General features: G+C 43.1%; 1 protein-coding gene across 1 annotated transcript in view; it reads left to right on the plus strand.

Moving 5' to 3' along the window:
- The first annotated feature begins 397 nt into the window (after window positions 1–397).
- The window catches only part of CNR2 (cannabinoid receptor 2), a 94,182-nt gene continuing 69,843 nt past the window's right edge, over window positions 398–24,736 (plus strand). The window contains exon 1 of the mRNA XM_085647863.1: window positions 398–585. The gene's annotated coding sequence lies outside the window, so the exon portion shown is untranslated. The remainder of the gene's footprint in view (window positions 586–24,736) is intronic.

A 24,736-nucleotide genomic window follows, 5' to 3' on the forward strand; every position in this document is an offset into this window, starting at 1 on the left:
TCGTCGTCGTCTGTCGAGTACCTCTCCCCACCCCACTCCACTACTCTTACCTTCATGAGCCGCTCCTGGGGCGAGGGACAATTTGTAATGAAACTCTTACTTTGTATTAAAGCTCAAAACTGACATTCACCAATCTATCCACTACATATCAACAAGGATAATACTCCTTTTATATGTATGTACAATTGTATACACGTGTGACAGATGTCATGTTAAAACCTAAAAATAGCTATTTAAAAAAAAAAATGTTGCCTTTAAAACCAGTCGCTACATTTCTTTGATCTTGTCACTATCTTGACCTCAAAGGGAAAACAGTAACCAGAGATGAGCAAAGAGGAAGTTGCGACAAAAAGTTGAAGTATAGTTGTTCCAACAAACAGCCACAGAACATCCAGTGCAAGGGGTCTGCTTCGTACAGCATGGGATGAGAAGACAAACTTGCAACAAGAGATCCCTTTGTCAGTGTTTGGGGCAGGACGTGATCACATTCACTACCCTTAGCAGAAGATATTTTGATAAGAAAGCTTAACAACTCGGAGAACGACGAACAAAGAACATGCACCCTACTCCATGTACCTGAAAAGAGTGAGTATTGATGTTCACAAAGGAAAACAATTCAATGTTTGTGTCTTAACCATTGAACAACTTAAACTCACATGTAAAGATTGGTCCAACTGTTGTTTTCTTAGCTAGTTGTTTAACGAAGCGCTCCTTTTATTGCACTGTATCTGAAATCTGAGTTGCTCCAAAATATTGTCATATAGTGGCTATGATGTTTTATGTATATTTAAAGGTACCTTTCAAAAAGACAGGAGCGTCTTTATAATCGTATCTCTGAAATCGTACAGTTGAAATATCTGTGAAGTATTAAAAGGAATCCACTCACTAACTATTTTAGAGTAAAAAGGCACAACCTCGAACAGCACACTTAAACAAATCAGGTGTCCTTCTGTGACAGTGTGTTTTTAGCAATAAAATATTTTGGGGAGATTAGCCTCCAAAGCCGGCACCAGGCTCAGGCGGCTCGGATCCTATGCATTTTTTTTAAAGCTAATATGTCAGTAAGTCCAACGGCGTAAACCTTCGTATATGAAAACTGCTGCCACGTGTGCCCAACTAAAAGTGAGAGCGCCACAAACAAAGTTAGATGAGTGAGTGAGTTAGTAGGCATCGGGAGAGTGGAAGGTTGGAGGAGTCTTGAGGGTAGCAGTGCGACGGGGAAGCACGTCAAAGTTACCCCAGCTTTGAGACTCTGAGTGCAGTAAAAAAAGAACTGAAAAACAGATTTTAGTGAAAACTTCTCTGAGTTGAAAACATGACACACCCTTACACCACAGGTTTATGGGCCTCAGTGGCAAAGCGATAGGTCAGGAATACACCTGTCTTCTGCGGTATTCTGCTCATCGCTTACAAGTTATAGGCTTCAGAGCAATTAAGATAGTTTAGTGGTTTAATGTACTTGAAGCAGGGTGTGTGTCTCCTTCTGTGTGCACGCTGTGTGTCTGTGCGCTTACTCCAGGAAACAGCAGGATGCTTTAGATCGAAGCATACCTGGGTTTATGGCGGTTGCCATAGAACAGTATAGTTCTAGCATCCACTGTGGTTAGTGGGTGGGAGGGCAAAAGCTACCTTGATGCCATGGGGAACATGGAGAGATTACGTTCCGGCAGCACAGCACGTTTGGGTTTACTATGTTAAAAATGCAACATGATTTCACACTCCCTTATGGACAGCACTGCACCAAAACTTCTCAATCTGGTGGCGTGTGGTGTCATGTCTCAATAGTTTCCTTGGAGATGATCGCTGTTGAAATATTCCAGAAGGTAGGGCAGCGAGACAGGCCGTTTAAAAAGGCAACAGGATGGTGACAAAAAGCGGAAGGGGTAGTGCTTAATTTGTGCCCGTGGTTTCCGGTGCTCAGGAACGGCACTTAGACAGGGCCGGTACTATAGATGTCTACCACGGGGCAGCAGAGTTGCAGATGATTTTTTGAAACATAAATGCAGGTGGCTGGGCAATTTATTCTTCCTAAACTGTCTTTCGAGCTGCCGTCATTTCTCCTCTTTACAGGGCCTCGTTCAACAGGCTTGGCGAGAGAGAGAAACACTGACAGCTGGGCCTTGTGTGTGCAGGATGTGTTCCCACATACGCACACTGCATATCCAAAAACGTTGGGCCCAGGGACTTTTGTTTTTTTTAAATTATGTTTTTTAAACAAATTAAGCACTGCTAAGAATGTGTCCAGGCTCCTGACTCCACCAAATCTACTGATACCTGACTATGATGAAGCCACTGATTTCCTGACCCTTCTCTCGATTCCTGACTCTATTTGCGTAACTCCACTTGGTTAATAATACTTCGGCACAGGGCTCGAGTCGGGGTACCACGCGGGTGGATGGTGTCCCCCCACTTATTTTGCCGGGAGCTCGATAACTGGAACAAATGGAGCCACACATTCACTCTTTGGCCTCTCTGGGGCGAGATCGGAGCTCATTCAGAACGCTGCTCACGCGCTGGTTTCTCTGATGCAATCACATCTAAGGGGTGAGGGAGGGGAGGCAATGAGTCTGATGGTGCAAGCCACCTTTCGTGACATCACTTCCTGTCGTGACGTCAGCGTCCCCCACTTTTATTTTTAGATCTCGCCTAGCTGTTGCGTTTCAGCAATCGCTATGCGAGACTCTAGTAAAGGGGCATTTCAAAGTGCTCCCAAAAGTGGATTGCATGGCGAGCACGCGCACAATCACGTGCATCGTGCCGCCATGCAATCCGTTTGGGGAAGCGCTTCAGCCCACTGGCGCCCTCGGCAACATACTTCAAAGGGTCTGCTCCCCCGCCTGGAATGCTCTCCCCCGCCCCCGCCAAGCGCGCGCGCCACGCTCCGCCGGGCTTGTCCTGTTATATCAAGGAAACGTCACAATGGAGACTTTTCAGCGCATCGTCATACATCACAACTTTGTGGGCGAGGCCATGTCTTTAAGTTTAACAGGGGAGCAATCAAGACACGGATATTATTAAACTTCGTGAGAAAATCCAACTATTTAGTCGCAAAAATGATCTTGCGATAAACCTGATAGAAAATCCCATTATATCCGACATTCTACCCTAACAGTGAACTCACCTTCTCCCTTTGCTGCGGTGGAGGCCTCCCCCCTGCAAGTACCCTGGGCCGCCTGACGTCACATTGGAAGGCCTGTTGTATCATAAGTGTTGCGTACACAGGATTCTGTTTCTGGTGTTGCTGAGAAAGTACGGACCTTTCCCTTAAATTTTAGAATTGAGGAGGACTTATTTACAAACCCCTTGCGCTCCTTGTGCGTCACTTATAATATGGGAAAAAGTGACGCAACTGCGGCGCAAGGGGCTTGTAAATAAGCCCCAGGGTTTTTCCTGAATCTTCGTTTAGAATACATGACATTATCATCATGAGGCTCCCAGTCACAACTAGCACACACAGCGGTCTTTCGACGTACATATTAAATGATTTTTACTGAGCCATACCCATATTTCTGTGTTAACCCCGCCCCTCTCCTTGAGTATTGTGCAGTAAGCCCCCTCACTCCTTTTACGAAGTGCAAATAACGGCAGGACGGGGTTGCAGCAAACTTTTACTGCTGAAGCCGGAGACGTTACCCTTCCTCTGCATTCCAACGTGAGATATATCAAAAGATTAAATGTAGTTTAATGAATAAACAGGACTCATGACCACCTGCTAACAGCTCAACAGCAGGTTCTCAAATAATGCCCACATCAACATTCTATGGAAGAGAACGCTACTACATAGAACATTCCTTACAAAGATTCCTTAAAGAAAACACAACATAAGGATACGTTACCACATATTACATCCCCTGACATTCGGCAGTCAAAATTGTTTGATGCCAGCCAGCCTTGGCCACACCATTGTGGTAACGTGGACAGGAAGTAGAGGGAGGGCACTCGGGGTTGACGTTAGCCTGCTCAAATAGTCCTGCGAAGGGGACAAAAGTTTGAATACATTTGGCCTGTTACTTCTAAATTGTACACTGGCCTGCTCTTCTGTTTCAATATCTGTTGTAGACTGTGGAGAATGTAACTATTTCCATTACACGAGTTCCAGAAAGAACAAGCTCTGGCATAGCCAATAGGTCTCGCCTTTGGGACCTTATAAGTGTTTAGTTATCCAGCACAATATCTTTGGTGCAACAACATCAAATGTTGCATGGCTAAACACTTATAAGGTCCCAAAGGCGAGACCTATTGGCTATGCCAATGCTTGTTTAGGACTTGTGCCCTGCTTCGGCACTTGCAGCATTGGGACTATAATGCACTTTGTTCTAATTGTAGTAAGCTTGGCGGTCAGACGATGTAGTTCCCAGTCGTCTAAGAAATCCATGTCATTAGAAAGAACGGGTTGTTTGAAAACTTCACGGCATCACGAGGTATGAATACCACTACACTTTGGTATACAAAGTACCTACTATTCGCTGATCTAAGGGATTATTTATATGGTCCACGGTCTTCATTGTTTCACAGCTGCTCCTTAGCCTTAAGTTGATAGGCACTCTGCGTGATGTCACTGTGAGTAGCTCTCGTCACATACTATACATGGCAAATCACGGGGTTGAATTGTTCGAGGCTAGTGGTGGGTTGCGTATTGCATCCAGATATATAATACAAGTAACATCATACCTACAACAAGGCAGGACTATTGGATTTGTCAATGGTTGTTTATTGCAGAAGATAAATAAGCAGCATATGGCTTGTTGTATATAATATTGAAAAAGCTGCCACTTAAAGCCCTGCTGACACCACGGCGATGTTGCTGGTCCTGAATTTCAAAAAGAGAAGGGAAAGCCAGAGCCAAAATGACTCTCTTTAAAGGATTTCACTTCCCCTACAACGCTCACCTGGCATGACGTCATGCCGTAACTTCTCTACTAGTGAGAAGTGAGCAGTGTGAGCAGGGCCGGCTTTAGGGCGGTGCGACCGGTGCCACCGCACCAGGTGCTGACTCTTGGAGTGGGCACCCTGCTTGGAAGTATTTTATGTTTTTTTCCTTTGCCAGCCTCTGGCAATTTTCATACAATAAAAATGTCAAGATAACTACGGTGATTAATGTTCTTCCTGGAGAGAGAAGGAGTTTTGTCTAGTGGAAGTTTTAACTCATTTTATGGTAGCACAGAGGGCTAATAGGCCTGCTGCAAAGAATGTGTAGCATGTAGACCCGAAAGTACATATAGTTTAAATAGGTCAGTAATTTTGCCAGAGAGATCCTTTTGTTACTAACAGTGTAGATGTTAAAATCCTAACATGGAACAGTGAGCAACTGTAAAAGAGCTGCATGCAAACTGCATGGTATAGATTACAGCATTATCATTTTCTCCTCTGTCTTTCATTAATCTAATGTTCCAAATAGGGTTCATTTCGGTAAACAAAAAAAATCCTTATTATTAAATGTAACCCCAAACCATGGGATTATATTTAAGATTCTAAGTCTGTGCTTCTTCAGACCAAGCACTCTTAAACTAAAATGTCTACCAGTATGGATGGCATGTGATTCACATTGTAGTCTTCTGGCTAATGGAACATTTTCTATACACTAATTTACACACCTTTGACCGATTGTCTCTGTGTAATATGCGTGTGATGTAAAGTGCTCCGACACCCTACATTGGTATAGGAGGCACTATTTAAAAAATATATCTGAGAGAGAGTGGTAACGGAGATTTGAGGGGGCACTGTTAAAGGATGGTAGTGAGGGAGTCTGTGGGGGGCGCCAACAAGCATTGTCGCACAGGGCGCTTCCAGTACTAAAGCCGGCCCTGAGTGTGAGCACACGCACATTGATGTGCATGCTGTCACTGCATCCGGAAAAAAGGACCGCCTGTGCCAGGGCACAAAACAGAGCCCGATAGAGACCAGGGCCAGACTGGGAACCAAAACCGGTTTCGAGGCCCCCTTAAAAAAAACTGCCGGTGCTCAGACCCGGTGAGACCCGGTCCACTTAAAGCCCTGAATACGGGACACACATACATTTTGGTGCATTGTGAGTAAAGATGAGCCTCGTTAACCACGGCGTTTCAGGTGCGACCTGGTATTGTTAAGAGACACGCACAAAACACTTGTTACTCACCAAGCACAGCCACGATTAACAAGGATTGACAGGGATTTACAACAAATGAGGATGTAATTTAATATCAGGTTCGCAACTATATGAATGTGTAAGTCTAACTCGAGCATGTCTGTACTTTAGTATTCTTCTTTCTTCTTTTCTTCACAGATGTTGTCCCGAAATGCATTGGGCACATGTTTTTCAATATGATAATTTGTATCCCGTTTTTATCATTTGGATTTTTGAATGTATAAATTTGAATTCTGATATTGTGTATTGAAGATAATCATGTATACACAGAATATATGAACCATAGGGCAATTTGAATTAAATGTGGTTTGGTTAACCATATGACAACTGTGATTAGAAATTGTTGAATTTGAAAGTGCATCTTATCATAGTGGTGCACGTCTTGTCCAAGTTGCCTGTTGGGACCTGGCCATGGTCTTTTATATACAGCTAGGCAGCAGCCTGAAGGCGTAGCAAGGCGTAGCACACTGATCGTTTACTAATCAATTAGTGGATTTACATTCAAATACAAATCTACATACTACATATCCTTGTGTTGGCCATCATTGTATTGTGTTTGTATGCCAGGTCTGTGATCGATACGCCAGCCAATGCATGCACCGAATGAGTCCGGTATGAGTAGATTTCCCCATAAGACTGCTTGAGGACAGGGATTGACCTCAGTGAGTTGAGCTGCGTCCGGTGGACCACATTCATCATAGTTTCTGTTTCGATGAGAATGGTTATGACCTGGCCACATTTTTAGATCTGGCATTTGGATTGCAACTGGACTTGCCCTAGGTTTTAGTCGACCTCATAGATCATATACCTAGTTGCCTTTGTTGTGATCCATATCATTGGCTGTTTGGGGTGTGATGACATGACTAAGTTGGCACCATGCTATGTTGGGTTTTTCATGAGACCGGATGATCAGCAACTTTTGCAAAGTGATTATATTTGCCACAAGTGGAGCATTTCTAGCCTTGTGCTGGGCAGTCACCTGTATCTGGGAACACCCTACCGCAGTATCCACAGGGTTTGTTTGCCATTGTCCATGTTGGTGTTTTGGGATGGCTAACCCCTTTCATGGTTTGGTAATCTGGTTCTTTCTTGATGGGTTTGCTCATGGCTGCTTCCATTGCGATGCTCTTGAGTTAGACAAATCATTGAGTAACCTGGAGTCAGAGTCAGTGACTTGCTGGGTTCTAAGGTTTTGGCATTGCAGCTTTGGGGAAACACATCTCTTGAAGGACTGTGCACATCCTTCTTTATTCCTCTGTCTCATCACCAAGGATGCATGAGCTGGTTTGCTATTTCAATCTGGCATGACAATTGTCCATGGATTCCTCCAACTTCTGTACATCCTGATATAGTAGAAACTATTGTAGTCCGGGTTGGCAAGTGGTGTGAAGTGTGCACTGAGGGCCACTACAGCTGTTGTGTAGGTTAATTGAGAGTCTGCTTCAAACGGAGTCCTGGACAACTTGAACACCTCCCCGCCTGCTAAGTGCAGCAGCATCACGTTTTTTTATCCACTACTTCCTTGGCCACAAAGTACATCTCAAGATACTGGACTGTTACAATTCACTCGTTGTCCTTTTGTGTCCACCACTCGGGAGCCTACCTGTAGAACTTTCCAGTATTCAACAACATTTCCTGATCTTCCATATAGTGAGTTTTAGCCTTTTGGACAATATTCTTAAATTCCTGTTCAATTCAGATCCATGCAGGTTTATGTAACAGCCAACGTGCTATTCTATGCAAAGACTACATTTTTCAGAAACCTTAACATTAGTGCACAACAGTACTAAATTACAGCTTTTTTGAAACTGTTCTGAATTTAACTAGCATTCCAAATCCATGTCTGGTTTTGTGGTATCCTAAATGCTTTTCCAGCCAAAGCCTTCCATTACTAGAACTCCCTACCCCCTGCTTTGTCTGTGCCCTTGCAGGCCAAGGATGGGTAGAGGAATCAGAGCACCTGTGGCTGTCCTGAACTAGCTTGATCACACCAGTGACATATGGTCTTTAGTGAGCCCTTTTAAGCCTCTGGTTCCTTCCGTCCAGTGTTGGTCATTTTAGCAGTGCTTCTGATTAGTAAATGCTTCCCATTACTCTCACTTGGAGAGTGCCTTTTCTTGGTTTTTGCAGACAGTAAAAGTTGTAGAAAGTGACACAGAAGAACAAATACCCACCAAACATGACTGATGAGGAAGCAATAGAGCTCCAAAAGATTCTAAGAATGTACCAGCTTTGTAGCGTGAAGCCGAGAGAAAGAAACATTTAAATGTACAGAGTTAATGATGCAGAGCACAAGATGCATTTTTGTAAGGTTTTAGCTAAATACATATCCATGTTTGGTTAATTCAGAGTGCTGAACTATAGAATTCAAAGTTTGCTTGGATCATTCAGGGGTACCGCTGGAATCTGCACCATGAGGTGAAACCTAGTTCGATGTTCTTCTGACATGCCACCTATCCTGCATAGAGATTAGCTGAAGGCAAGTTGAAAAAGTTCAGTTTTAAATCGGGTCTCAACCGCATGTAGTTTGGCTGAGCTCTTAGTTTTGGGATTAACTAATGTAGGAAAGTACCCATTTTTGGTTACCCCCACTATTTGCCTGGATGCAATTTTGACTGAAGTGCCCTGGGTTCCTGCCAACGAGGTCCCCAATACCAGTGTTCTTTCCGCAAAACAAGGTAACTGTTCAATTGTTCTCTAATTGGCAGGACCTTTAGCACCCATTTAAGTCCCTAGTATATGGTACCCCAGCTACCTAGGGCATGGGTACTAAAGAGAGTCTCTAAGGGCTACAGCATGTATTGTGCCACCCACCACCAAAATCATGCAGACTGTCATTGCAGGCTGCGTAAAATGGTGCAGACAATAGTAAAAACACAACATTGCACACACCCTGTGTGCCATTCCCGCAGAGACTGAGCAGTCAATGAGGTGCATCCACATCACAGAAGCCAGCACCAGCATTGAGAGGGGCCCAGCTGTCCTGATTTGTCCCTTTTTGCAGGTCTAAACGAGAACCGTGAGTGCCGTTGATGCATGGGCACTAGCTGACCAAAACTCTGCACCGAGCTCCGTGGCCCAGGTCCACGACAACCAACAGTACTCTCCTGTTCCGAGGACCCCCGCAAACCGAGCACCCCATTGTGAGCTTCCAGACTTGTCCCCAAGTCCCCCTCTGCAGCCTAGGTGGCCACGCATGTTTCCTATGGTGTAGCAGGCAAGGCTAACAACCTGTCCAGACCCTGTGCACCCGGATACTCCAGGGCTGGTAAACTCAAAGTGCTGGTGGTATTTTGGACTTTGGCACCCTATCACCTTAAGTCCTTACGGGGACCCCTGAGAACCATTTGCAAATAACCGTATGCAGTGTATGCCTTTTTCTTCATAGGAAATCATTACAGTGAAAATACGCATTTAAGTGACATTTTTACTTACCTGACAAAATTGCTATTACAAAAAGTACTTACCCATTTATGAAGTTCTTGGGGTTAAAATAAATATATAAAAATACTTATTCTTTTTCTAAATTGGTCTCAAGTTTCTACTTGAGTGTGTGTCTCATTTATTGACTGTGTGTGTGTGTGTTCAGCAAATGCATTAACGCTACCCTCTGATAAGCCTAAACTGCTCGCCATCACTACCACAAAAGAGAGCATTTAGGATTATTAATTAAGCCCTGTAACCAATAATGGTTGTCTGGACCTTGTATATGGTATACCTTGTTTTGGTATACTACAATAAATAGTCAGCTTTCTACAACCATCCTATGGCCATGGACTTCTCAGGCATCTACCACCATGTTTCTTCTGTTTGAAGCTTCGTTGGGTGATGTGGTACACAGCACTCCGTGATGGTCCCTTGTTGGTTCTTAGTGGGAGCTACAGAGCATTTGTATTATAAAAAAAAAAAACATTAAGCTATGTGGACAATGCAAATACCTTTAAGCTTGATTCTTGCATCCGCAAGGAGCTAGAAGAATTGGATGTATGCTGACTAGATGTGGCCACCTTTGGGAAGGTTCTAGCACTTTCAGGCTGCCTCATTGAGTCACCTTTGGGGCCTGTCAATAGCGTTCACTGGTAGGCCTGTATAGAAAGTCTAGATGTGCCAACATCAATGCACTTGTGAGCTCTACTTGGAGGATTTGGAGCTGCACTTTGACCTATTTAAGGACAAAATTAGCTTGAGGAACAGGGGAAGCTACGAATTAAATATGGGTACTTTCATCACTTTTAGTGCAGCAGACAGGAAAGTTCCAAGGACTAGGACTTGTCAAGGGAAAGTGAATCTGGTTCTAGCCCTCCTTTTGCAGGATTTTGAGTATACCCCTTTTCATGCAAATGTAATTATGCTTTCTTCAATAGAATGTGTAATTCACCTATGAAGTGATGCTAAATTGATTTTCTGGGCTGTTTTCAAATTGTCAGTGGACATGGGTGTCCCTGTTGTGGAATTCATAATTCACCGGCAATTGCTAGAGGAGTTGCACCAGGAGGCATATGTTGATGCTAAGAAGAAACAAGCAAGAGGTGAATCTAGAGCATGTTGCGTGACGCAAATCATGAAGATGATCTCGCACAACCAATTCTTTTTTTGTGTATGGTATGAAAGAAAGAACTGATCATGGTCCATTGTTTAATAAACTGTAGAGATGTCAAAGAATATTAAGGCTGATTTCTTTTTTTTTTAACTTTATCCATGGTGGTAAGGATGAGAGCTCCTCTAAGTTGGCTAAGCCCCATACTGAGTGTCTTGCTCGTGTGAGCCCTGACTGGGGACCATGAAGGACGTACCTTTGCATAATTTTGTTAAAAAAGGGTAGGTTAAAGATGGCCTTGCAGTCTACAGGGATATTTAGATCTACTGATGGTTGTTTTGCTGGAATGGGGTACTGATGTCATGTTTTAGTGGTCCAGGAACTACTTCTGCTTCAAAGGATGTCATCATTATATTTTTCATACTCCCGAAATTAATGCATGTGGCGGGGCATAGTTCTATGAGTAAGCTGGATGATTTTGACTTAATTGCCATTTTTAGTGCCTCTTCAGTTTCCAGAAGTCTGAAAGCATGAATGTGTACTGAAATTGAGATAAATCAGGGGGATATTGAGTTAATGCAGGGTTTGTGGATATGGAGACATAGACATTGCTTATTTGAGACAAATCTAAAATGACATTTTAGTGTCATTTTGAAGTGAATCGCTTATTCTTCCCTGCATCAGAGTTAGAAAGATGCTCATCCCCCTCATTTCAGTAGAGGACTCGTCGATGCAATGTGTGAATTGTTGGTCCTCCCGATGACCTTGTGGTAGTCTCTCCTGTATCTCTTACAGATAAGTTTCTCTTTAATGAACATTGACTTGCACCATTGATTCTCCAGGTTGTGGCTGTTTAATTTCAGCAAAGCTAATTCCACCTTGAACCATTTGTTGGCGAATGCAATAACCAGATTTCGTTTTCATACTCGGGTACGGGCTAACTTGTTGAGAATGTTAGATTTCCCTTGATTTCAGGTTTTCCAGCAAGGACTCGTGGTTGTCTGAGTCCAGGGGGTTTAGTTCTACTAATAATATCGGTTTTACCAAACTGTTTAATGCTGATGTTTATATAATGTCATTTTGGGATAGGCTGGCAGTGGATTGCTTCTACTTTGAGGCATAGGGCTGCATATGAGGTTAGAGTTGTGGATGGCAATAAAGGAGTGGGCTGTCCATGTCTGTATTCAAATCTATATGTTAGAGGTATCAAGGTTTGGTGTTAACACAGTTTACAATCTATGGCGTGCACTGTTGAACCCAGGCCTCCTTGTTTTTGAGGACTGCTGGTTTGAACTCCACTTTATCAGCCCACTCATTTAAATCGCCCATGACAACCCTTTTGTGGTTGGGGTCGGCATTAAGAGCATCATTTCAATTAATTTGTCCACTGTAATGAGGAAAAGTTGACAGTACCATGAGTGGTGATGTAATCAGTTGATCGATAGGCTGCATATATGCAGTAACTCTAAGTTGCATGGTTTGTCTGCGTAGACCACAGCTATTGCATTTCTCTCAGAGACTCTATTTGCTGAAGATGACCTTGTGGCCGGAGGGAAGAGCTAATGGAAGATGATGTTTGAACTGTCCCTGTCTGTGAGGCAGTTTTCGACTGACATTGTAGGTATCCAAGAAGTGCTTTTGGGCTGAACGGGTGCTGACCAGGTCCGGTGTAATACAGCAGCTACGGTCAGATACAGGGTGTGCTTGACTGCAAGACTGATCAGTGGTGGCTGAATTTCCAATGCTTTGCATGGTTTGGGCTAGTCATTATGGTGTTCAGAGGTGATCTATGGCCGAGCAGGGCTGAGGTCAGCTGGGGTGTTTTGTACTACTAGTGGTCTGTTGGGCAGAGGAATTTACAGCAAGTAAATTGGTACATTCAGTCCATGTTGAAGGTGACGGCATGGAAGGTACGATGACAGGTGTTGAATGCATCAGGGAAGGTAGAGTGGTGTAATGTTTTAGCGTTATGGTTTGCTTGCCCTTTTTCATTTTTTTCAAAGTGTTTTTCAAATCAATTATGTTCCAATCATTTCCCTGGATAATGATAGTACCCTTGTTGTAGATATTCATGGTAGGTTTCCTCAGGGATTGAAATAGACAATTGCATCGAGTTTAATGCCTCTTTGGATTTCTGAACATCTTCAATGCTTTTGGGTTGTCCCTTAAATTAAGGAGGTCAATTTAGTTATTTCATGTGTTCAGGCTTGAGTACATTTCAACAAGGAGCTTTTCAGGGTAGGTTTTTAAGGTGTCACATTTGAGCTCTTCCTAGCATTTCTGTTTATTGTTTTTGAGATGGAAACGGTGAGTAAGATCTCAGGACCTGCACTCTGGAAAAGAGCTCTTGGGACTCCACCTTTTTTGTTAGGTCTGTCCATGATGTATTGTTACTTGTCATTGTGGTGTGGGTCGGGCAGTGAACTTCCATCAGGATAGGGCAGGTTAAATGTTGGGGCCTAGTTAATATTCAAGTATGTATTAATGGTTTATCAAGGAGATCAATGATTTAGAAATGGTTGTTGTATATCGTTGAGTTGTAGCAAATTCGTTTGCATAGGTAAAGTAAGGGATGGTGGATTGTCCCAAAGGACATGCCTTTCCCTGCATTTTAGCACATGAATTAGTTTCCATTCAGGCTGCATTCTGAATTTGTCTTTTTTTTAATGTTTATTTATTTTTATATATGTTTTTATATTATTTTTGTAGATTATTGCTTAATCTCTCTTTACTTTCTAAAGATATGAGGTGAAAGGTTTCACTGATTGGCCTTCTCGTCTGCTAATAAGGCATTTTCATGTCCTTAGTGTTTGTATTATGCTTGAAGAATGTAGTGTCTTATCAGAAATTAGAAACTAGCCAAGATCTAAGACAGATGAATGAGATTCCAGGTTTGTGGTCTAGAGTTGTGGATGGACAAGCAAAGATGTCACTTATGGGAGCACCATGCAGCAGTTACTATCACGGTAGCTTTAGCTGTGTCTCTCCTTCAACGGGGACATGATACCCTAGTACTGGGCTTGGCTTAACAACCTATTACATTCAGAGCTATAGTCAAGGAGCTGTGAGAACCCTTTTTGTAGGGGTCACATCACGAAGATGTATTTAGCCCCCAAAAGAGGACTTCTACCTTTGCGAGGTAAAGGAAGTCTCCTGGCTGTGACCCCAAAGATATGGTGATCTCATGACAGTGGTGCAAGAGTTTGGAACTAGTTACATGACAGCCCAATTTTGTTTTTGGGGGGGAGGGGGGGGGCACACCCAGTAGATTCCTTACCCTCAAAGGAAATTCACTGCCTTCACAGAGAATAAGGACACGGGCAGATATTGCTGCCCCCCTCTCATTAGAACTGTACTTACATAAATGAAGGTGTGCTTAGAATCAGGAACGCCCTGTCAGAAAAACTTACGGGGTAAAGAGGAAGGGACCACACCCATGCCTCCCAGAAATCCCTTTTTTCCTTGCCCCTCTAAAAATTGGGAAACATTTCTATGCCATTTCCTCCATGTTATGTCTATTAAACAGGTGAGGCTTATTTGCTTGGAACTCATTTCTGCAACATTAAGCTGAAAACAATTATTTCATTTGAAACATGAGGAAACATTGAAACTTTAGCTTCTTGCTACTTTTTAGCACCGTATAGCACACAACTGAAGCCTGCTACAAAGCCAACGTGTAGAGAAGATTTATTTTGCAGCTATAGCCACAGCTAGCTAGCATCAAGCAAGCAAATGGAAAGTTCCCTTTAGCTGGTGCTGTGTGGAACAGAAGATGTGGCAATGTTGCACGCACAAAATATTCTGCCACCTTTCACTAACATAAAGCAAAACAAACCACTTTAATTACGAGGCCTGATTTTGAGACCTAGCACCTTGGGCGTCGATTCACCAAAAATGGTAGCAAGAGTGACATCACATACACTCTGACCTTAATGACATCGCAAGAAGTGACATCATTTGACCCTTGACCCCGATTTTTCCTGGAAGACAAGTCACATGACCCTAGCATCAAAACAATTTACATCACTAAAGTTCCATAATAAAAGCATGATTAGTATAACAGCATAACACAAACAAAAGTCTGTTTTAGATAGCGCCTATATTATGAATGCTGACTTGATGTTTGAAAGTTCTGGGGAAGAACACTTAGCCTGAATTGTAATGAAGAAGAAAAGCCAGTGAACCAGACCTCTTTTAAGGGGTTACACCCCCCCAAGAAAATTTTGAAAAGAATGCGGGGGAAATGTACATTTTAGAACACAATTTTCACATAAATATGCTAAGATGCCATGGGACTGAAACAGCACTCATCAAATAATAAAACCCTTTCATGGTGTGGAAAGCCAATGAAACCTAATGTTCTGCATGATTTTACCCCATTTTTCCCCAAACTGTGGTATGGAGGTGCCACCATATGTCAAAGTACCTCCATTGGGCCAGGGTCAGCATTTTATATGGGGTGTACCTATATTCTATGGGTGCAACCATATATAACAAGCATTTACAATGCAATGGTGTCGGCATTGTTAAAGTTAGAGCTATTGGCATTGCTCATGACATTATTTTTGTTTTTAAAACATTTAAAGAAACGGCATTGTTATTTACAATGTCAATAGCTTAATCACTCTCAAATGCGAGACCTATTGCATTTGCACCCACACACAGAGCCACACACACAAAGCCACCCACACACACACAGCCACCCACACAGAGCCACTCACATAGAGCAACCCACACACAAATAGAGCCACCCACAGAGCCACCTACACACACAGTTACCCACACACAGACAGAGCCACCACGCATAGAGCCACCTACAAAAAAAGCCACCCACACAGAGCCACACACACAGAGCCACACACACACAGAGCCTCCCACACACACAGAGAGCATTTGCAATGCAATAGGTCTCGCATTTTGCAAAGTTTAAAGTTGTTGGTATTGTAAATGGCAATGGTTTTTGCATGGTCTGGTCTGTTGTGCACCCTCAGACCCCATGAAAAGCCTCCTCCCCCACCCGAGAGCATGGTCTGGTCTTTTGTGCACCATCAGACCCCAGAAAAAGCCCCCCCCCCCCAAAGCATGTGCTCTGAAGATCTGTTTAGATCAAGCGATGGCCCATAAGTGGGCGCACTGTGGAGTCCCTAATATTACAGAAACAACCTTTCAAATAATTTATATACAAATGTATGTGTGCACACGCTGCATCAGTTATAGGGTAATGTTTCATTGTTCTGTAACTTCGGGCGAGGCTTGGCCACTTTCTTGGCTTGCTGACGCTCCTCTGCATCTCGTAAACAAGCAACTAACAAACGAAAGGCACGGCAGCTGCCAGCAATCCAACTGAGGCTTGCCGCGCTAGTTAAATAAACATGTACAGGTCCGAAAGGGTGTGTGTGTGGGGAGGGCTGGCAGGGGGAGGTAAAGCACTGGTGAATGGTTTGTGATTGTTGCCCGTGGCCGGTACTAAGTTAGGGCCATTGTAGGCAGCTGCCTTATGGCGCTATCATGAACTCACCAGATGGATACTAATGTCCGTGTTGCAAGATTAGAAGGAGTGCCCAAACAGCAAAATATCATTTAGCATGGGACTCCGATAACCCTAGCACAGGAGCGGTTTCTGTGCATGGTCGGCGGTGCACAGCTGATTGGTTAGAACGTCGCAGCACAAACAATGCAGTTGACAGTTCAGAGCACTGGGTTTTTTGGCGTTGTAGATTACAGTAGGAGCTCTGTCCCCGGCTTAATTTGATTCTGCACTGAAAACAGATGAATTGAGCCAACAGTCCCATAATGACTTCTCACCACTTCGTTAGAAATTCAACTGTATGTACTGGTGTTTTGAGACCACCTCTTAACCAATTTAGTCCTGGTGCTTAGCATAGTAGGAGGTGAAGAATTATAGCCTGACCTTCCTGCAAATACAACTCGGATAACAGCACCCGGTTACACTCCTGCTTGAACTTCACAGCAGCGTTTGATTACAATGCACGTGCAGGTGGGAGACGTGCATGTTTGCCGCCTACTTCCTTTACACGCGAGTTTAGACAGCCGCGTTTGTGCACGGCAGCCTAATCCCACCCCCCTTACTGGCTCTTAGTCCCTTTTCCAGGGTAGAGGCAAAAGTTAGGGGTGGCCCACAGAGGCTGGGAATAAAACCAAGAGTTATTTTCTTTCTTTTTGCAGTTCTATGTAGCGCATTGAAACGCATTACATGAGCACTAGTTACATTACACAAGGTAAGTAAGATTAATTTTGTTTTAGCACAGAAAGGTTAAGTGATTTGCCCAGAATCACAAGATGGTGAGCCGGCGCCGGGACTGGAGCTTGTTTCTCAGTGCCAAAGTTGGCAGATCTGGCTATAACGCCACATCATTGAAGGTAGCGGTAAAGGCCGCATATAGGTAGGGTAGAGGGCAGGTATTAGAGGCCAGGGGCGAGAGGCAAACAGCATCTAGAGGCGGAGAATTGGCGAGAGGGACGTGGCTAGGGAATAGTAGTATACATTTTGTGGCTAATAATTTAAAAGTGCAGAGAGCCCAGGAGAAGGGAGGGGCCGAGAGTATGCAGCAGCGCTGAGGCGAGAGAGGGCGAGGGGACAAATCACCCAAGCGGAGGGCCGCAGATTCTCCCGGAGCAGGCCCATCCGTCAGAGCTGCGCGTCACGTCACGGGGTAGCTTCGGCCCGCCATGAACACCACCATCTTTAACCCGAGGAGAGGGAGCGAGCGCCAGGGGGAGGAGAGCGAACAGCGCCAGCCGGAGAGGACAGGGGAGGAGACCAGAGCAGCAACCGGACACAGGAGCACCGAGGGAGCCGAGAGCAGGGGGAGGAGACGAGCAGCAGCCGCGCCGTGTACGGGGTACCATGGTGGACGGGGATGACGCCATGAACACCACCATCTTTCTCCGAGGTCAAGCAGAAATGCCTCGGGGAAACGCAGCATCATTTTCGGATTGTGGGGCGTGTTTTTCTTTCTCTCCTCTTCCCATTGGCTGGAATGTTTACATTCCAGAGGAGAGAAAGAAACTAAAAAACACGCCCCCGAATCCGAAAAAGACGGGGCTTAAATGGACAGACGCCCCTCTCCTCCAATGGCTGGCCTCCGTTTAGGAAGCCAGCCAATGGAGAAGAGGGGTGGGTTCAAGCCCCACACTAAGAAACATAAGATCACGCCGGCGAGACTGCACAAGCACAGCCTACGCAGGCCGAGACCTAAAAAATGACATAAAATATACCTATGCCACAATTTTGGAATTGATGTCATCTTATACCATAAGCGATCCTTAAGTCAAAGATTTCCTCATCGCCCTACTTGGGTGGACTTAGAGTTGAACCTAACTTCCCCTCTCTTGACTATAAATATTTTAACAACAAAACATATTAAGGTACCTCATTGTTACCAAATTATTGAAGACTCTCTCTGTTGTCAAAAATTTAGATAAATGCTTCCCTCACAGAATCAGAGGCTCAGAGCTATCCTTCCTTTGGTTCCACCCATCCATAAAACTTGATCCGAACCCCTCTTACTGGGAAAGATGGCCCTCTCTTGGCATACTCATTGATATTATGCTTGCAGTGGGCATTAAAACGATCCTTGCTAATTGGAAAAATTATAACAACTCCTACCATACTTGGTGGCCCTCGGTATGCTTTACCAGGAGTGCTGACAACCTTCTACATAATCATTTAATAAAAAGTCTTCTTGCCTTTTATGGTCCAAACTGGACTTATACCTGCAAAAGATTAACCCACCCGGAACCTCATCAGGAGACCCTTTAGTATGCCTGGCATAAATCGCTTCAACACCTCGTCAGGGGTAGTAAGCGCTATATAAATACAATTACAATACAATAATCTCACTATTCAGTACTCATCACCCTACACTTTCCCTCCTCTTCTCCCCTCTTTACTACCCCCTTCTCTATCTCCTTCCTTACACACATGCTTTTTTTTTATGTGACATATATTAAATATACACTTTTATTGCTCTCCGGTTTTTGTTCAAGATATGTTTCTACTCGCGTGCAAAATGTTGTTACAACCCTAACTGTTTATCAATCCCAGTACAACCTCTTATGTGCTATTACATGCTGTATTTTGCTTTTTGGAGAAACAAAACTCAATGAAATTGTTTACCAAAAAAAAAGTAGCTCAGTATGTCAGGGCCGGCATGACCCCACATGTACAAATTAGGGCCTGTGAGGTCCATCATAACCTGCTCACGCCTCGACTTTCTCGTTTTTTAACAATAACACAGGAACCCGGCGAATAAAGAATCTTTGGGATCCCTATAGTTATTTTTACCTCACACATCCTCCACTTCTACTCTGACTTCTTGTTACCACATACCCCACCACTCCACCTTACTCACATCAGCAAAAAGATAAGACCTGTGGCAAAGAGCCCCTCTGGAAGGCCCATTGAGCATTGCAGCACCGGCCCAACAGGGAGCTTCCCGGAGATGAAGCATGACACCCCTTGGGGTATGAGAGGGACCATCCTCCTAAAGAGCCACCTCCCTCATTCTGTACTTACCTAGAGCACCCACTCCCCTCCCTTCTACCCTGTTCTTTCCCCATAGCAACTGCATACCCTTTGTACCTTCAGGGACCAGCATTTTGTCATGGTTGCCGCCCTCCGATGTGCCAGGTTGTCCCCCTTTATGCCAAGACTTACCTCCATTATGCTAGTACCAGCATTCTGGCACTGGAGTCCACATGTCAAAAATGTCATCAAGTATGCCAATATTTTCTATGGGTGTTCTATATTCCATGAATTACCTCTAGTGTGCCAGTATCAATATTTTACTATGGTGCCCTTTATGCCAAGAATTACCCGCTGTGTGCTTGTGCCAGTATTTTATCACAGGTGTCTGTCATGCTAAGAATCGCTCGAAGTATGTCAGCACTAGTATTTTGCTCCGGGTATCTTTATGAGACAATAATTACCTTCAGTATGCCAGGACCAACGACAAACTTGGAAACATCACATGACATTCTCACTCACTCATACTCACTCATTCATTCTCACTCACGTCCCCTTACCCTCATTCCTATTCATTCTTGCTCACTCACTTGCATTCACTCTTAATCTCACTCATTTTCACTCTGTTATACTTACTGACACTCAGGCCCAGGTTTATTAATGCTTTGTACCAGCTTTGTGTCACTTTTGTGATACAAACCCAGTGCAAGGAGTTAGGTTGGGATATACTATCCAAAGCAAACCAGGATTTTCATTGGATAGTATCCCAAAGTAAGGCAGAGTTGCACCATGCTCTGTTTGCCATTATGTTGTGTCAAGGAGGCGTTCGATGGTGGTTCAAGGACATTCCCTAACAACCACCCATGGAGTTTGACGCAAATCCTTATCTACAAACATTGGTAGACAGGAATTTGTGCCAAAATTGTATGCCCCTCGAATGTTTTCAATTCTCCTTCTTTTCCAACTTTGAATGTATGCTGTAATGTACAGCACTGATAAAAAATTGGGAAAGGCCATAAAGCATAGTTTTTGTACTTGAAGGAACCCCTTCCAGTACAATACTTATGCTTTAGAGAATGCACAAAAGAGCTCCAGTGCACAGGGAGAGAAAAATGCATTATATCTCAGCAGGTATGGCCAGTGTTAAATTTGTAAAAAATAATTGCCAAGGCCCTCGCCAGGAGGTCACAGCAGCTTTCACCACCCATTGCCCCTGACATCGCTACCAGTGACAGTACCAAAACAACTGCTAATCATCAGGGGGCATATGTATCAAGCCCTTTTCACGTCCACAAACGGGCCGATTCTCAGAATTGGCCCATTTGCGAACAGGAAAAGGCCTTTTGGGATATATCATCCCAAAAGGGCAACGCAAATTAGAGAATCGCAAAATTTGCGATTCTCTATTTTGCGATTGCATTTAAGGAATAGCTAATTGCGATTCCTTAAATGGGATGTAGAAAGCACCTAAGTTGTGCGAATTTGGGATAAGAAATCGCAAATTACCACCAACTTACAGTTGGTGGTAATTTGCGAATTCTTTGAAAAAAACACTTTTTTGCTTTTTTCAAACTGCCATGTGGCGCAGATACATGCCCTTAGGGCATGTATATGTGCCACATGTGCACACATGCACATTTCAGGGGTGCATCAGGGTGTCCTTTTGGAACCCTTGCACCCTTGAAATTACGTGCACAATTTGCGAGTACCTTTTGGGTACTCGCAATTTGCGCACGCAATTTCCGTTTATTCCTATGGGTCTCTTGGCACATAGGAATGCATGGGAAGGGATTCCTTAATTGCAATTTGCAATTTGCGACTGGCAAGTAAGGAATATGAGGGAATCGCAAAAAAATTGTGAATTTTTATTTACATATCGTTTTGCGATTCTCAAATAGCGATTCTCTAAAAATCACTATTTGAGAATCGCAAATGCATTCCTTCATACATATGCCCCCAGATTCCTTAAAGTTTGACAGTTCAGACTATTTCACCTTCCAAAGCTTTAAGAATGGCTATGGAGGCAGGTATTAGTAATTTTAAATGTACATAGAATTAGTAAGCAACCGTTGTGCTCTTCTAAATTCGAAAAACAGTGCCACTATGTCACAGACGGTCATAAGTACCGTTGTTGACAATTAAGTGCTGGTGCCGAGCACTGGAAACCACTGGCTCAAATTAAGCATTGGATATGTCAATTTTTTTTCTTTGGCCCTTCGACAAAAGGCATCAAGGAAACTTTGGTGCAGTGTTGCACTGTGTCAAAGAATAGTAAATGTGAGCCTCAAGCTCACTCACTACCTGCCACTGACTCTTACACACAAATGCTTATGCATGGTATTGCTCTCACATACACACATTCTCTCTCACTTAAACACACTCTCACCTCAAGCATACGCACAACATCCATTTAAAATAATGTTTACTTACCACAGCTGCTTCTAAAGGTCCCGTTCCAGCTAAGAGTGCTCCATGTGTCATTACACTGAAAGTAAATATTATTCACTATTAGTATGATGAAAAATGGGCAGAAAATATGAAATGCGGAGCCACTAATTTTGCCACATCTGAGGCCAGGGGTTGCAAATGCACTGCCAGGGGTGGCAAGGCAGGGGTCGCATGACACCTGGCAACGTCTAACTGATGTCCAAGGATTTTCTTTTTTTTTTTTCAAACTCGCCACTGATAAGAAGACAAATGGACTATTTTTATTCTTTGATAAAGATAGGAAAATTAATGACACAAGCACAATAGTTATCATAAGATATCGTACAGCGCTCCTCACAGGGAGTATGAACAAGGTATATAGGAGTGTAAGAGACATTAAAACAGACATTAAAAATAGACATTGAAATAGATCTCATAGTTACAGGGCTCAGTTTGCATCCATCATACTTTAACCAATATGTGAAGTCAGTGAGTTTTTTTGTGTATCTGACACAGCTGAGAGAGCTAGGTGGTTTTTCAACACGTGATGCAATTGCCGCTGTGCAAAACAAAATCAACCACCGAAACCAATGTCTTCATCCAGCGGAGAAGTTATAAACAGCATAATTGTGAGAAACCGTGGTGTAACCCTTCCTGTATATACTTTTCTTAAGATATTAAAACTGTTCAACATTAAATTTTCGGAGTTTTGTCAAGTGTGTGTTCGAACTGATATCACAATTGATCGCACACAGCTAAACTCAAAATAAGAAAACATTTTGTACATTTTTACATACATAAGAAGTTGTGGAGTCTGAGGAAATCATCGAGTACTGTGCCAGTTAACTGAAACAGAAACCCTTCCTGAAACAATAACAAGATTGTACGTCAGGATATCCTGTGCAGAACTGTCATTAAACATATATAGTTTGCCTTGTATATCAATAACAAAAATATCCTAACATTTAGATTAGTTTTTCTATAATTATATCCAATTAGGACTCTATATATCTACTGGCGGTCGCCAGTAGATAGTTATAGTTAGGACCGTGTTTCCATAGGAAATCTCAAAATTCTATTTTAAATTTTAAATAACTTTGGCGCCGGTTGACGAATCTTCGCGAAATTTTCAAAACTAATGGGGCGCTCCGCTCAGCTCCTACCCTGAAAGTCTCGGGGGGATTCGTCAAGCGGAGGCCGAGAAAAAAGGGGGGTCCCAAAACGCGTTTTCCCCATGCATTTTCCCACAGGACCTTTAGTCGAAGGTACAGCCCGAACGGCTGAACAGAATTACTTGAAATTTGGCAGAGAGGTAGTCCTCAGGTCAGGGATGTGCCTTTTGCATATATGGAGTCAATCTGTTCAGTAGTTCCTGAGAAAATTGCCGTTAAAAGCACATACATATCTATAGCCGCGCACCGTGCGCGCACATTAACGTGCGCGAGCGTAATTCTGATTGGTTGTTACATGTCAGTCAACGTTCAAATCGGTCGAAATCAGGAAGTGTCGGCCGCCATTTTGTTTGTTTTCAGTGCGAGAGTGGAAAAGGAAGGTGGCAAACGTGAAAAGGGGGCAGGGTAGAGAGTTCCTGACCCCCTAGCCCTGGTCAGGGGGTCCCTGAAGGACCCCGAAGGCAGAAAAAAACATTTACATTTTTTTTTAAAAAAAATCACAGAGGTGCGCGCACGGTGCGCGCACGGTGAAAAATCATAATTTTTTTTTTACAAATTTTAATACGTAGTTTATTGAAAAATAAATATATAAAAAAAATTATAATACATACATAACTTAGCATTTAAAAAAACGTACAAATTCACTGAAAAAACCATAGGTTTCACACACGTTATAGTTAGGAATTAGCATTTAAAAAACCTTGCAAATTCACTTAAAAAACCATAGGTTTCACACATGTTATAGTTAGGTGGATATTTCACTCGTAAAAAACCAATGAAATTCCCCCGTTATAGTTAGTTGAGATAACTATAACTCGCGCGACCGCCACTCTATCACAAGGATGATATCATCAGTGATGTCATGAGTGATGCCACTGACCATGTCATGAGTGATGTAATATGTGACGTCATGAGCAGAGGATTGCGGGCACGCGAGTTATAGTTACCTCAACTAACTATAACGGGGGAATTTCATTGGTTCTTTACGAGTGAAATATCCACCTAACTATAACATGTGTGAAACCTATGGTTTTTTAAGTGAATATATATATATAAATATCCGCTCAAAAACAGCTCCGTTCCGTGGACCCCTGGCGATTCTCTATCCGGTGCGGAACCCAGCAGAGCCAAGCCGTCAAATTTTTCACCAACAATTTCCTTCTCAGAAAATTAAATGGAACGCACTCACAGATCCTTCATTTGTATTCCAATTCTTCTTTATTAAGCCATTAGCTCCCAAAAAGTCATGGGAAAGAACCAACGCATTTCGCTATCAGCCGATAGCTTCTTCACGGTCGACCGTGAACAAGCTATCGGCTGATAGCGAAACGCGTTGGTTCTTTCCCGTGACTTTTTGGGAGCTAATGGCTTAATAAAGAAGAATTGGAATACAAATGAAGGATCTGTGAGTGTGTTCCATTTAATTTTCTGAGAAGGAAATTGTTGGTGAAAAAAAAATATATATATATACATATATATGTATATATATATTTTCACTGAAAAAACCATTGGTTTCAGGCACGTTATAGTTAGGAATTAGCATTTAAAAAACCTTAGAAATTCACTGAAAAAAACATAGGTTTCAGGGGCGTTATAGTTAGCTGGACATTTCACTCATACTCGTAATATGTGACGTCATCAGCAGTGCATTGCGGGTGCGCGAGTTATAGTTAGCTGAACTAACTATAACAGGGGAATTTCAATGGTGTTGTATGAGTGAAATGTCCAGCTAACTGTAATGCCCCTGAAGCCTATGTTTTTTTCAGTGAATTTCTAAGGTTTTTTAAATGCTAATTCCTAACTATAACGTGTCTGAAACCTATGTTTTTTTCAGTGAATTTCAAAGGTTTTTAAATGCTAATTTCTAACTATGCCTACAGAGATAGGACATGTGAAGAAAAAAGAAAAAATTCACAGAAAGAACAAAAAGAAATGCAGAAAGAAGCAACAGAAGTCCTCAAAGACGAAGAAAAGTGCAGGAAGAAGGA

Source organism: Triturus cristatus, chromosome 3_2, assembly GCF_964204655.1.
Source record: "Triturus cristatus chromosome 3_2, aTriCri1.1, whole genome shotgun sequence".
NCBI classification, from domain to species: Eukaryota; Metazoa; Chordata; class Amphibia; order Caudata; family Salamandridae; genus Triturus; species Triturus cristatus.